Raw genomic sequence first — 13,411 nt, forward strand, 5'->3', positions numbered from 1 at the left:
GTGGCAATATATACTCCATTCTCTCCATATAAATATTTTGTAGTTAGTAATTATTTATGCAAAACAGAAAAGTCACTACATAATCCCAAGACACTAATTCCTTCAAATAAGCAATGAGTTAACCAGGTAACAATTCATTGACCTACCAACCAATATTAGACATGATTAGTAGAATCACTAAAAATATTCTTAAACAATTAATATGATCTCATTGCAAATTTACAAAGGAATAGATCTATAGTCATAATAAAATAAAATGGAAACTCATCTAATTAATAAAAGTTTGTTGTTTACATTGCATGTAAATCCACCAACAAATACCAATGAGCGAATAGATGTCATTAGTGATCATATAATTTAAACCTGTATCTCATAAATTAAGAGATAAGAACACATATAGTAATAGATATATAGAAAAACAATAGTCAATATTAAATAATTATATAGATTAAACAATGCAACTTTTTTTTTTTTTGAAAGGAACAAAGTATATATTATTGAAATTATGTCAGTGCTCATAATCAAGTTAAGAAAAAACACTAATAATTAATTATACACCAAAAACTAAAAATTAATTAAGCACCATATTTAAGAATGTTTGAAAACATACACTACCCACAATCAAATGCAACAATTGTCGAAGTCAAAACTTTAGTAAAAGCTCATTGTTTGTAAATATTCAATAAAATAAGAGGAAAAAAAATCATAACCAAACACACCAAAAGGGAGTGAAAAAAAATAAACAAAGAACATCAATTCCATGTAGATGGAAACTTGAATAAAAATAATCATCATTAAGTTTTTTTTTATTTCTTTTTTTTGGGGAAGAACCATCATCATTAAGCATTTCATTAAAAAAGAAATTGAATTGATTTTAGATTTGCATTGTTATTTTCCGGATATATAGAGATGTAAATTTACCTTATATGTAATTGATACTTGATACAGAAGAAATTGCATCACCCAAATTTGATAAAATTGTGAACTTTTTTTTTTTTTTTTTCGGTTTAGTATGACTGTTTTGATTGTGTACGAGAAAAACGATTAAGATAAAATTAAAGGATATTTTTATCAAACTTTTTGTTAGCTATGCTTATCCTATCCTATATAAAAAGTTAAAAGGAGGTTTTGGGGTGATAAATTTCACTTTCCCAAAATATCCCTCTCAATTTTGTTTTTTGTAAAGAAAAAAAAACCTTCCATTTGGAAAAAAAAACCCCGGAGAATCGAGCCTGATATAATCACACACATGAATTTTCGTGTGTCGCTTAGCTTGTGTAGTATAATTTGTTTTTCATAGGTTTTTTTTTTTAATCCCACTCTTACAGTTTTTTTTTTCTTCTAATCCCACATTTACAATTCTTGGCAATTTTTTCTTCTGTTTTTCATTTTTTTTAAATGATTATATTTTTGTAGTGAATAAGGATTTTTTTTTTTGAAAGGAACAAAGTATATATTATTGAAATTAACTGCTCATAATAAAGTTAAGAAATAACACTAATCATACACCAAAAACTAAAAATTAATTAAGCACCCGTATTTAAGAATGATTGAAAACATACACTACCCACAATCAAATGCAACAATTGTCGAAGTTAAAACTTTAGTAAAAGCTCATTGTTTGTAAATATTCAATATGTTTCAAAAAAAAAAAATATTCAATAAAATAAGAGGGAAAAAAATCATAACCAAACACACCAAAAGGGAGTGGAAAAAAAATAAAATAAACAAAGAACATAAATTCCATGTAGATGGAAACTTGAATAAAAATAATCATCATTAACCATTTTTTTTTTTGGAAGAACCATCATCATTAAGCGTTTCATTAAAAAAAGAAATTGAAATGATTTTAGACTTGCATTGTTATTTTCCGGATATATACAGATATAAATTTACCTTATATGTAAATTGATACTTAGGTTTTCTCTTTGGGAGGGTTTTCCTAGCCTCCATTGCTAGATTATTCCTTCTTTTTTTTTTGATGATTTTCCTTCACTCTTTTCCTTTTCTCTCATTCTCTTTCATCTCTTTTCTTCTGATCTCAATTGTAAATTTTTGTAGGAGCTTCCACCGGTGTTTTTACTGGTGGTGAGCCCTACAAAAAACTTTTTAATTGCTTTCAATAAATGGATCCCATCTTTATGATGGTGTTTATTCAATTAGGAATATTTTCTTTGTTTGTTCGTGTGCTAAAGTTTGAAAATTTAAGGTTTCATAGTCTCCTAAAGTATCTAGAAGATCATATGTGTTTTTTCACCGAAACAACTACTCATCCGTGGATCTTAAGCCAAATTAGTGCTAACTCACAGATTGTATTGCTTCAGATAAAGTTTTTTATTAAGGCGATCGTTGATCGACTCTGCGATGTAACTAGTTCTATAGTGATTTGTACTTGTGTTGGAATTTTAGATTTTCTAGGAATTGTTTGTAAGTGCCATTTCGCTATCTTTCATTGATGAAATCCTTTTTCTCTCGTCAAAAAAGTAATTGATACTTGATACAGGAGAAATTGAGTCACCCAAATTTGATGCAATTGTGAACATTTTTTTTTGTTTAGTATGACGGTTTTTGTTTTGGGTGTTTTTGTCCCTTGGGAGAGTTACAACACGAAGTCTGATCCGGCTGAGCTGTACCTGCAAAATAACGGAGTCTCTGGGTGTTTGGAGCTCCGCCTCCGACGGTCAAGTTAGTAACTTGAAAAGGAATAAAGAGGACGGAATTTAGGTGGGTATCTGCTCGGATTCCAAGCTCAGGTCTTTCTCTGATGTGAGAGAATGCAAGTGTAATAAATGGTAAAACGTACCCTCAAAAAGAGGGACATCTCCCTATTTATAGGGTCTTTGGGATTTGTTCCCCTGATTAGGTCACTGAACCCTAATCATTGGTGGGCTGCGCCGCTTTGCGGATTTCCCGGGATTTGGGCCTGAAGGCCGTCATTTCCCCCAAGTTTCTGGAGTGACACGTGTCAAGAAGGAATAGGTCCACCTTGGCCCATCTTGGGTGATGTGTCTATTTTATATAATATTTTACCCCCATCCCTTGGTCATAATTAGTAGTGTTTTTGGCTCTTTAGAGCCACTTTTATTACTAATTGGTGTTTTCTAGTGTTTTCGTAGATTTGGTTGACTTTTGAAGGGATTTTTTCTTTTGGAGTATTTTCCCGAGATATTTTGGAGCAATCACGAACATTGGAGAAGCACGACCAGAGTTTAAGGGCCGGTGATTAAGGGCTCGGTATAGGTGATACCGGGGCATTTGGACCGAGTATTCAAGACCCAAAGAGGAAACCCAGATTGGCCCGAAGAATTGGAGCCCAATCGAAGTCCAAATAGTGGCCCAAATGAGCCGCCCGGCCAAAGAGGTTGGCGCCCGGAGGCGCGCCTGGCCGGGCGGGAGAAGCAAAGGCTGGCGCCCGATAACGCGCCCGGCCGGGCGTGAGATTGCTATTAGAGACAAAAAAGGCGCGCCCGATCGGGCGCGTGTATTTATTAGTTGACGATTAACGTCGTTTTAATTTGTTTTAGTTTAGGATTTTGTACGGAGTGTAAATACTCCTCCGTAATACAATTTTAGAATCTTCTTCTTCTCTTTTTCACTTTTCTTTACTCTCTTAATTATTCTCTTAGATTTCTTTTCTCTTAAACCTTTGTTCTTAATTTTTCCTTTAATTCCAGATTTATTTTTGGTAACGATTTCTCTTCCTTTAATCTTAGTTATTTATTTTATTCCTTTAATCATGTCTTATTTCATTGCTTTGATTAGTTTAGTTTTTAATATGTGTGAGTAGTTTAATTTCTAGGGTTTATGGGGATCTAATAAATAATATGAAAGGGTAATTTATTGTTGTTAATTATCAATGCTGGATTAATTTCCTATTGATTGATTTAATGCTATGTGACTAGATTAGGCCTGTATTTTATGCATGAGTTTGACAATATTGATTCAAGATTCGAGAGATGAGAATTGATGTTTAGGTCTAGTTTCAATAGGCAGGTTAATTTATAAACGGTTAAGTCGAGAATCGAGAGATGAAATTTAATACCGGTAAATTAATTGTGTGATTGTAATAAGTAGCGAAAGCCCTTTACAATCTGGTTAATTGATGCATTGATGATTAACTATTATTGATTATTGGTATTGCATGATAATTTCTTATTGGATTGTTTTAATGTTTTACAATTGCGCCTCGTAAAAGTATAGCAATATTAAATTGATGAATCGAGCAGATGTTAATTTCATATTAAAGGCTATTTTCAATAAGAACTTAGATCTAGTAAATTGCGAGAGCCTGTTAGATCTATGTTGATTAATAAATTGCGAGAGCCTGTTAATCATGTTATTTATGCAATGTCAATGATTGATTACTATGTTTTACCCTGGAGTATTATTTATGGTGAACCTATGCCCTAGATCCTTTTATATATTGTTTTCTCCCTATTCCTATTCTTTGTAGTTTAGTTTCTTACTCAATTATAAATATTGGTTACTTAAATAATTTAGATTATAATAATTAATTAGAATTAAAAAGACCTGTTTCCCTGTGGAGTTCGACCCTACTTCCCTATCTACTTTAGTTAGAGATTTAGGTAATTATTTTTGATTAGGGGATACGACTTTACCCTGTCAAAATTTGGTGCCGTTGCCGAGGAAACGGTTTTATTTTGTTTTCTGATTGTTTTTGTAGTCTAGATTATCTCTCTTTTGTCTTAGAGAGCGTTAGTTCTCTGAGACAAATATCACATTTGCTTCTAGTTTTTTCTTTGTTTATGCCCAGGTGTTCCAGATCAGGTTACATCCCATTCGATCCTGAGATCGAACGTTCCTTTCATAGACAGAAAAATTTCTACAAGCAAATCCTGGAATAACAATAATCACCGCGACCCTCCAACTGATTCCAGCGATTTAGAGGCATCATCAGACGCAGAATCAGAGATGACGACTCCAAAGAAGCTTAGTGATTATTCACAACCAAAGCTTACGGATTTTCCACATCTCACCCCTACTCCGGCTCTTGATGGGGTTCAATTTGAAATTAAACCTCAATTTATAACGATGATAGAGAGGAAGCAATTCAGTGGAGCCAAGGGTGAAGACCCGAATCTTCACATTGCCAACTATTGTCAATATTGCAACACCATCAGGCAAGCCGGGGTCACTCAAGACCAAATCAGGGAGATTCTCTTTCCCTTCTCTTTAACTGGAAAAGCTAAATTGAGGTTTAATGGCTTAAATAGAACTACACTTGGTATAACTGAATGGGAAACTCTTGTTTTGAATTTCTATAACAAGTATTATCCTGCAGAGAGAACAGCAGTACTACGGAGTGCGATTCAGAACTTTGCCCAAGAAGCCGATGAGTCTTTATATGAGGCTTGGGAGAGGTTCAAGGACCTACAAAGAGAATGCCCTCACCATAATTTAGCACAATGGCAGTTAATCCAAGCCTTTTATAACGGCATTGGAAATTCTTCTAGAATAATTTTAGACTCTGCAGCTAGTGGGAGATTTATGAATCTTAATGTTGATGATGCAGGTCAGGTTATTGAAGACATGGCGATAAACAATTCCCAATATGGGAATCCCAGAGGATTTGCTAACAAGGGGAAACATAGTGTCGACTCTGTATCCTTTTTGCAAGCTCAACTGACCTCTATTTGCCAAAAATTAGATAATCTGAGCACTGCTAATGTAGCTAATGTTTCTGCGATTAATAATAATTCTAATGAGGCTTTTTGTGAAAATTGTGGTATTGTAGGTCATTGGGAGCAGGATTGCAGGAGTTGCGTGGAGCAAGTTAATACCTTCCAAGCTTATAGGCAGAATAACCCATACTCCAACACTTACAATCCTGGGTATCGGAATCATCCATACCTTTCCTACCGTAGCACTAATGTTCAAAATCCACCACCACAAGAACCACAGGCGCCACAGCAACAGCAGCAGAAATATTATCATCCCAATGCTAGCCAGAAGAACCAACCACAACAACCCTCCTCATCTTCCGACCCTTCTCTGGCGGAAATTAGAGCAATTTTGGTCAATATGCAATAGCACATGGAGAGCAGAGATGCGACAATTGATCAAATTCTAGCGCATAATAAAATTGTAGATAATCAAATTGCGCAACTCTTTGCTACTCTACAAGCTCGCCAACTAGGCCTACGGATCAAGCATTTGCAATTACTCTAAGGAGTGGTTCAAACTATGAAGGGCTCTCTTTTCCCAGAGTTGATGAACCTGTTTTATTAAATACTGCTAATCTTGATTCCATTAAACCAAACAATGTAGTTGATAGCCCTGCAGGGCTAAAGGATAATACTAACATATCTAATTCTACATTGCAGGGTACAACTCCAGAGAAGGTGGCTACTCCAAACAAGAATAATAATGCTCCAAAGCCAATCATCAAACTTCCTTTCCCCAATCGTCAATAGAAGATAAATTTGGATAAGCAGTTTGGTAAGTTCCTGGAGGTGGTTAAAGATTTGAAGGTAACAATTCCCTTAACTGAATTGATCACACAAATCCCCTCATATGAAAAATTTATGAAAGAAATTTTGACGAGAAAAAGATCTATTAGTGAGGTAGAGACAGTAGCTTTCACTGCAGAGTGTAGTGCCGTACTTCAAAATAAGTCTCCACCTAAATTAAAAGACCCGGGTAGTTTTTTCTATCCCTTGTCATATTGGCAATCTCTTGATTGATAATGCATTATGTGATTTGGGTGCTAGTGTTAGCGTCATGCCATTATCTGTGTGTTCTAAGTTGAATATGGGTTGACTAAAAGCTACCAATATAACTCTACAAATGGCCGACCGTTCTTTCAAATACCCCTTAGGTGTTTTAGAGGATGTCCCCGTTAGAGTAGGTAAATTTTACATACCTGTAGATTTTGTTGTTCTTGATATGGCTGAGGATATGCAAACCCCAATTATTTTGGGTAGACCATTCCTTAACACTGCAGGAGCAATCATAGATGTACGAAGTGGTAAGTTAACACTATCAGTAAGGGATGATAAAGTTGTTTTTAATCTGAATAATGCCCCTAAAAGCTCCATGACCGAGGAGAAATGTTTAAATGTTAATGTGGTTGTAAATTATTCTAACAAGCCCCAAGCTCTTGAAAAAGATCCCTTGGAGGCGGTATCTTGTGTTGCATCCCTTTCAGGTGAGATAGACCAATGGCAGAAGGAAGTCGATGCAATAGAAAGAGCACTCCACAATGTTGGTCTTGGTTTCGAGGATGAACAAGTGGAACCGATCGAGTAAGTTGTGCCAATCGAGCCTACGGTAAGTGTTCCACCAGATCGAGTTGCAAGTGTTGAACGCAATGACAATTTGAAGCAACATTCGATCGAAGAAGGGTTTTTAGTGCGTAGCATTGAAGATCCCCCAGTCCAAGCCAAGGAGGATCCACCAGATAAGGCGACTTGGCGTCCCACATGTTATGTCAGGAAGCCGCATCGCAGCTTAAACATCGCTAGACCGGGTGAGAAACCACCCGATCAAGCGTTAGGCCAAGGGTCCTAGAAATTGTACTTGGTAAGAAGGTCGTGCGGGACCTTGATAAACCAGCGCTTTGCGGGAGGCAACCCGTATTTTTAATGCTTTTTAGACTAGTTTTTCTTTTCTTTTTCTTATGAGAGGAGAGATGAGGGAATTTAATGAGTTTTATGAGTGTTTGTAAAGGTTTGAAGGAAAGAGTTAGCCAAATTTTGGAGAAAAGAAGAAAATATCGATTGGACAATTTAGCCTCGGGCCCGATCGGGCGAAGCTCGCCCGACCGGGCGCGAGAGCAAGGTTCAAAAATAAAGTAATTTCGCCCTACCGGGCGCAAAATTCGTCGTATACGGACTAATTTGTCCGCCCGATCAGGCAAGCCTCGCCCGACTGGGCGCGAGAAGGGCGAAAATTTTGGACTAAAAAATCGCCCGATTGGGCGACTGGCGCCCCACCGGGCGCGAGAGCAAGAAGAATTAAAGTCATTTGATCGCCTGACTGGGCGTGAGAGGTTACGAATAAGTGCGTATCAGATCGCCCGACCGAGCGCGAGAACGAACTCACAAAATAGCACAGACCGCCCGACCGGGCGCGAGTAGGTTTCGTGTCTTTTTCTTCCCCTTTTCTTCTTTCTTTCTCCATTTCTTCTTTCCCCCATTACTCTCTCTCTCTAAAACTCAAATTTTCTCTAACTTCTCTCTAAGATTTCTCCTTCATTTCTTATCCAAATTCAAAACTCTTTACATATTTGTGATCCTCTCTTCACCCTCTTCACTTTCATACAAAAATTTTTTAGTTTTAATTCACAAAATTTTAAACCCATTTCTTGAACATGGCATCAAAGAGGGCTAGGTCCATTTTTGGTAGGAGCTCCAGTTCGAGGGAGGAGTACGACCCAGACTTGCAGCTCCCGTATTGGCCGACGATCCGGATCGTGAGCCGAGAACAAAAGGAACGATGGAGCATTTGGTCGGTCGTGAGGTAATTCCTTCTCGGTGGTTACACCGCCCTACCTTAGAATCATTTGGTTTGTACGATTTTGTTAAACGATTTTTGAATGATATAGGCATGAGAAAATTTGTTGACATGCATTATCCTACATACCGAGAACTTACCTGTGAATTCCTGTCCACTTTTCATGTTGTTAGTAGTAGGAATGGGCCTAATTTATTTTTCAGGTCAAATAATAGAAATATCAGTTTAACTTTTGTTGAATTTTGTAAAAATTTTGAATTAAATTCTGAATTATCTCACCAGTGGCATGCAGACTATAAAATGGGTGACTTATATTATGCTTTGACTGGTTTACCTGCCCCCGACCCCCAACATGCTAGTACCAAACCTATTCACCACCCTGTCCCAAAAATCTGGCAAAGATTTGCGGGTTTGTGTTTTTTTAGGTAGGGCCGAGCCTCATAACGCTCAAACTAACGAACTAGCTGTCATAGGACACTATGTATACGGGTTCGGGAAATTGAACATAGACAGGTTTATAGTTCACCATTTGAGTAGGCATGCCACAGCCAGCACCACTTCCAAGTCTCCTATCCGTTTAGGTGGCCTTATCACTCGAATAGCGGTGAAAAAGGCCAGTTTTGTAGTAGACGGACCCCACCAGCTGACCAACTGCGGACCGGATACCTACATGACTGCTAGGTATTTTGAGGATGTGGGGTGGGTTAGACCGGATAGCGAGTAGACACCCTTTTGGTGTATCCGGACTGGGAACGAGCAACCTTTGCCCATTTTTCCCCTACCCAGTCCAGACTTGACCGCCTTTCCCCCAGGGAAAATTTCTTACACTTACGATGCTTTAGTTGCCAACGCTAGGGGGCAGGCACCACCAGTTCCACCACCCCAGCCTCAGCCCGAGGTGGCTTTCTCTCCACCTCGTATGTCCCATTTCGTCCCTCATGTTGACTCTGACCCAGTTTGGGTTCTTCATAGTATAGGTCAGGCCCTATGCCGTATCGAGCATTCGCATACTGACCTTAGGAGGATGGTAGGCTCCTTAGACCAGAGGTTAGGGTGTCTAGAGAGGAACCAGGGTAGAGCTCTCTACCCTATGTACGATGATTATGCTTGTCGGGGAAACATTCCCGACGACGCTATTCACCCTGACTGGTTTCAGCCCCCACCCCAGGGATACGATAGGGATCCCACTGCCCGTGGTATTTACACTGACTATTCTTCTTTCTTCGGGTACAGGCAGGACATTCCTTTCGGGGACCGGCAGGGGGGACTTTTCACGCTGATTATTTTGGTGGTAGCTCTTGTGGTGCAGGTGGTGCACGTGGCAGTGGAGGTGCGGGTTTCGGCTCGATGGACGAGGATGATGAGGACTAGCTATGCTGGGCTAGTTTCCGAGCCAATGAGGACATTGTCTGATTTTGGCATGGGGGAGATTTTGGTTTGGTATTTTTCTTTTTCTCTTTTCTTTTATTTTTGGTGTGTTTTCTTAGGTTAGATTTCTTGCTTTCCTAGTGTAGTTTTTATTGGTTTCTTATATATGAAAAATACAAAAAAATTTGAAAAATAAAAAAATTCAAAAATACGTTCCAATGAATTATAAATTATGCTTCCCTTGCCCCTTACTTGAGAAAATTGTTTTTGATTCCTGGTATTTGATGATAAATATTGTGGATTAGTTGAACATGATTTGATGTTTGATTGTCTTGAAACCTTAAATTGCGTTAATTTTGTCCAACTACTTGTGAATATAGTGCTTGACTAGTTGATTTGGTAAGGAATGTGTGATAGTTCCATAATTCCTGGTATGTCAATGAATTTGAGTATTGGTTTGCAACTATAAGTAATGTTTATATGATTCATTATAATACACATTGAGGAGGACGAAGGCATTTGTTCTTTTAGGTAGCCTCCAGATGATTGTAGATACATTTGTCCCCTTCTTGATACCCATGTTGTTGCCTTGACTTTTTTGTTGTTTATTAGCCACATTACAAGCCTATTTTGTCCCATTGGTTATTAGTCCCAAGCTTGGCTTGGGGGAGCTATTAGTGAGTGAGGTGAGGGAGTTTGTAGTGTGCTTATTATTTGCATAATTTGGGTGGGATCTGAGAAGTTGTTTTGTTGTTATTCATGTTTATTTTTGATGAGTATGAGAGTTATATTTTCTTGAAAAAATAAAGCATGATATTATGAGAAAAATAAAGAGAAGTTCGAAAAAAAAATGTGAAAAAAAATAACTGAACTTCAATAGAAAAAATGTTCAAATGTTCTAGTTGGAGGTTGATCAAAGAAAAAAATAGAGCCTCAATGAAAAAATTCAAGTTTGGGAAATAAAGTTTGTTTATTCACTCTATTTCTTCATTATTATATTTTTATGAGTGAAATTGTAAGTGTTGGGATTGTTTATTATGACTGGAGTATATTTGGTTGATGTTAGAGTTGGTTATGTAGGAGATTTATTTATTTTGATCATGGGTTTTATTAGGATATGGCTCCTTTAAGCATAACTTTTCTCTCACTTATTTCCAAATTTATCCTACCCTTTACCCTAGCCTTACATTACAAGCTTTAAAGACCTTCCGACTTTTGTGCATAGAATTGTATGAATGTGAAAGTGTTGTTTATCAATGCAAGTTATGATTTGGCATATTTCGAGTCGACTAGTAAGATTGAATGTATATTGTTTTTATACACACGAGAGTGTGAGTTGGGAGGGCATTGTTCACATAAAGGGGTTGGATGGAGAGCGATCGAGTACATCTTTTACTCGCCACAAAAATGAGAGTCGAGTGTGTGAGCACTAGTCTTGAATTCTATATGCTCTTGAGGTTTTCTCTATTTGACAATTGTTAGGGAAGATTGGTAATTAGATGGATTTGATTGGTTGACTTTGAAGCATGTTTATTTGATTTAACCTGGATCGTTTGTGCTTGATTTTTACTTTAGAGGTGAAGTATATTTATTGTTTCATTGATGAGATCTTTGCTTAGGGACAAGCAAAGGTTTGGCTTGGGGGAGTTTGATGTGTCTATTTTATATAATATTTTACCCCCGTCCCTTGGTCATAATTAGTAGTGTTTTTGGCTCTTTAGAGCCACTTTTATTACTAATTGGTGTTTTCTAGTGTTTTCGTAGATTTGGTTGACTTTTGCAGGGATTTTTGCTTTTGGAGTATTTTCCCGAGATATTTTGGAGCAATCACGAACATTGGAGAAGCACGACTAGAGTTTATAGCCTAGGGCCGGTTAGAGCCATCGAACCGGTGATTAAGGGCTCGGTATAGGTGATACCGGGGCATTTAGACCGAGTATTCAAGACCCAAAGAGGAAACCCAGATTGGCCCGAAGAATTGGAGCCCAATCGAAGTCCAAATAGTGGCCCAAATGAGCCGCCCGGCCAAAGAGGTTGGCGCCCGGAGGCGCGCCTGGCCGGGCGGGAGAAGCAAAGGCTGGCGCCCGGTAACGCGCCCGGCCGGGCGCGAGATTGCTATTAGAGACAAAAAAGGCGCGCCCGATCGGGCGCGTGTATTTATTAGTTGACGATTAACGTCGTTTTAATTTGTTTTAGTTTAGGATTTTGTACGGAGTATAAATACTCCTCCGTAATACGATTTTAGAATCTTCTTCTTCTCTTTTTCACTTTTCTTTACTCTCTTAATTATTCTCTTAGATTTCTTTTCTCTTAAACCTTTGTTCTTAATTTTTCCTTTAATTCCAGATTTATTTTTGGTAACGATTTCTCTTCCTTTAATCTTAGTTATTTATTTTATTCCTTTAATCATGTCTTATTTCATTGCTTTGATTAGTTTAGTTTTTAATATGTGTGAGTAGTTTAATTTCTAGGGTTTATGGGGATCTAATAAATAATATGAAAGGGTAATTTATTGTTGTTAATTATCAATGCTGGATTAATTTCCTATTGATTGATTTAATGCTCTGTGACTAGATTAGGCCTGTATTTTATGCATGAGTTTGACAATATTGATTCAAGATTCGAGAGATGAGAATTGATGTTTAGGTCTAGTTTCAATAGGCAGGTTAATTTATAAACGGTTAAGTCGAGAATCGAGAGATGAAATTTAATACCGGTAAATTAATTGTGTGATTGTAATAAGTAGCGAAAGCCCTTTACAATCTGGTTAATTGATGCATTGATGATTAACTATTATTGATTATTGGTATTGCATGATAATTTCTTATTGGATTGTTTTAATGTTTTACAATTGCGGCTTGTAAAAGTATAGCAATATTAAATTGATGAATCGAGCAGATGTTAATTTCATATTAAAGGCTATTTTCAATAAGAACTTAGATCTAGTAAATTGCGAGAGCCTGTTAGATCTATGTTGATTAATAAATTGCGAGAGCCTGTTAATCATGTTATTTATGCAATGTCAATGATTGATTACTATGTTTTACCCTAGAGTATTATTTATTGGTGAACCTATGCCCTAGATCCTTTTATATATTGTTTTCTCCCTATTCCTATTCTTTGTAGTTTAGTTTCTTACTCAATTATAAATATTGGTTACTTAAATAGTTTAGATTATAATAATTAATTAGAATTAAAAAGACCTGTTTCCCTGTGGATTTCGACTCTACTTCCCTATCTACTTTAGTTAGAGATTTAGGTAATTATTTCTTATTAGGGGATACGACTTTACCCTGTCACTGGGGCTGACACGTGTCATCTTCTGATTGGACCACGTGGCGGGGTAAAATTACCCTAAAAATTTGCCCCTCACATATGTGACGTGGCACGCCACGTGGCATCTGTGACATGTATCACGCTCCGGTTGTTGGTAACTTTACCATAAAGAAGTAACCGTTCACCTTCCGAGTAAATTACGGAAATGCCCCCGTATTTACCCTCTATATATAGCCGTTTTACCCTCATAATTTTGTACGTTTACAAAAAATTTCTAGAGAGAAAACTTTGA

This window comes from Chenopodium quinoa, unplaced genomic scaffold (assembly GCF_001683475.1).
Source record: "Chenopodium quinoa cultivar QQ74 unplaced genomic scaffold, ASM168347v1, whole genome shotgun sequence".
In the NCBI taxonomy this organism is placed as follows: Eukaryota; Viridiplantae; Streptophyta; class Magnoliopsida; order Caryophyllales; family Amaranthaceae; genus Chenopodium; species Chenopodium quinoa.